We start from the raw sequence: 3,000 nt of genomic DNA, 5'->3' as shown, positions 1-3,000 counted from the left end.
TCTATCTTCATAGAACTTCAGACTTCAAGGGTGGTCAACTATTCAGGGGAGAAACATCAGGCTCAAATTTATCTCTGAATCAACTCAGAGCAAAAATCACATATTTTATTCGCAGAGCGGATCCTGACAATACACCCGCAGGTCACGATCCGAGGAAAGTTGCCTCATTCTTAAATTTCTTTAATTGCATGGATTTTGAACATCTCCGTTCATACACTGGCTGGAAGTCTTCCAGAGTGTTCTTTCGCCACTATGCGAAGCAAGTAGAGGAACTAAAAGAGATCTGTGGTAGCAGTGGGTCGCGGTGTTAACCCTACTGTTTAACTCTGCGAGGAACAGTGGTCTTAATTGGGACGATTAATTCCAGGGTGAGTGTGTAGTTACATACTGTACTACAAACTAAGTGAGGGCACTGTGTTGCCCATCCAGACTGTTCCATTTCCGAAGGTGAACCTAGCATAAGTGCAGACATGTGTGCCCAGCGTTTCTAACGCTAATGTCATTGATTTGTAATACAGGCTTTTATGACTTTGATACCTCGGTATCTTAAAAGTGGCATCTAATGTTTTTCTTTCAGACAAACAAGCCCTGTTTACTATCATACTTATGCTTAAAGTTTTGGGTTATCCTCTTCTTATATATATATATATATATATATATATATATATATATATATATAATTGTGGTTAACCTGTCTATTTATTGCCTGTCAATAATCTGGTTCTTGAGAACCTTGCGTCTCCTTCACCTGTGTCAATTTACTGGTATAATTGAGCATTCATTCTATGTACCTTATCTGGGATAATTCTAATAGAATTGTTCCTTTATGCAAGCTATGTTGCATTGGTTTTCCTCCTATGCGGATATAAAACCTTTGTCCAATACAAGTATTGTGCGGAAAACTGGTCGATATTTCATATTGACGCAGTGGTCCTTTACAAACTATGCTTTACTTAATATAGGGCGAGACCACTATATTAGCTTGCCTGGTATTCGTACATAGATATATGTACTCTTCGAGACTTTTCCAGAGTCTAGTAGGACTCTTCCCTGTAGGGGGCAGGAAGCTCTAACATAGTTTATAGTTAGTTGAAAAGATGTATAACGGTAACATCTTAGGTCTCTAGGTCTAGTCGACCGGGAAAAAATTACCTCCGGGGAGTACGGCACGTTCTGAGAATCCACAGATACAGTAATGCTCTGGTACACTTCCATCAGGACGACATGGCTTGAGCCCAAAAAACGGATTTTGAGCGAAGCGAAAAATCTATTTTTGGGTGAGATAGCCATGTCGTCCTGATGGACCCGCCCTTGCCTTTCTAAGAAAGGGCTGTAGGACCCCTCCCTACATACAGTATCTGTAGCACCTCGTGTACGCTACAAGGAATACAGATGGCGCCAGGATTGGCGCCAGGCACGCATACGAATCGGGGGATAGGGAAGCCTTGGGAGCGGCTCCCCTTTTTCTTTCCCGAATTCGTATCTCGTCAATCTCCCTCCTACGAGACGAATCTCTGTTCAGGTCGTAGATTGCCATGTGACGTGTCTAGAATACGTCCTCTGATATGTCGCGATATCCCTTTCACGAGGGATACTCGCTCCAGGAGTTAGAATTCTGGTACCTTAAGGTAAATTCTCTGGGAATATCGCCGTAGTTGTAATATACCCTAGGAAGCTACCCTATAGGAACTTCCATCAGGACGACATGGCTATCTCACCCAAAAATAGATTTTTCGCTTCGCTCAAAATCCGTTATATATATATATATGTATATATATATATATATGTATGTATATAATTATATATATATGTGTGTATATATATATGTCTGTATATATGTGTATACATATATATATGTATATATATATGTATATATATATGTATATATATATACTGTATATATATATATTATGTATATGTATATATATATATATATATATATATATATATATATATATATATATATGTATATATATATATATATATATATATATATATATATTTATTAATTTATTCATTAATGTGCGTATATGTGAACATATATACATATGTATATATTATATGTAAGAAAATGTAATGTGTCAAGTCACTTAAGTCTATTTTTACCGACGAATAATTAACTTATGTTATATTAAAAGCTGACAAAGATAATTGCCGAACAAAACTGATATTGTTTGAGAAGAGAAATGAAGAGATAATACAAGGACCAATTTATGTAACTTCATCATTTGGATAATTATATACTCCAGTGTGTTGAAATTATCAAGATGAAACGATTTTCTATCTTTTTCATAGCAGGTGTTTATATTAGACAGTTTAAACGTAGTCAAAGGAAGGATTTTAATTATTATTCATGTTAAGTTATTCGATAAAACATGATTTCAAGAATTTCAAAACTTTTCCCCTTTAAATATTAAAACTAGCCCCAAGTTGTAGATGATTTTCAAGGGTCAAGTTTTTTTAATTGTAACGATTAACTACATACAACATGAAGTTAATGTTACAGTACCGTTTATGTAGAAAAGAGTCCCGAATGAATATGAATGAATTTTCAGAGGAGACAAAAGAATAACAATAGAGTAAAGAAATAACAATATTGAAGTTGAAATAAGGTGTCAGTGCATTTTTTGAGAGGAGACGTAAGGTTTTCATTTCTAAGGATTTCACTTTATATTTTTTGTCCTTGGCATTTCTTTTCTGTTCTGGGTTGCTTTCCCTTTTGAAACTGTTGGACTTGTAGGTTTTTTTTCAATTAGGGGTGCTATTTAGCTTGTGAATATGAGAATAACGAAGATACTGGATCGCAAAAGACGGTGATGATGATTTGATGACGACATTCATCTTGGTTCTGACAATTGAGAACAAACTTATGACTCACATACTAGAACTGAACAACCTTTTCAACGACTTCCAAGTCGAACCACGAACCGTAGACCCCTTTAGGCCAAGGATGAGCAAAGACTTGCAATGGCGACATGACATGCAATTGCAAAGAGAGAA

Source organism: Palaemon carinicauda, chromosome 38 (genome assembly GCF_036898095.1).
Source record: "Palaemon carinicauda isolate YSFRI2023 chromosome 38, ASM3689809v2, whole genome shotgun sequence".
NCBI lineage: Eukaryota > Metazoa > Arthropoda > Malacostraca > Decapoda > Palaemonidae > Palaemon > Palaemon carinicauda.
The sequence above is the reverse complement of the archived record's forward strand: the minus strand, read 5'-3'. Positions refer to the sequence as shown.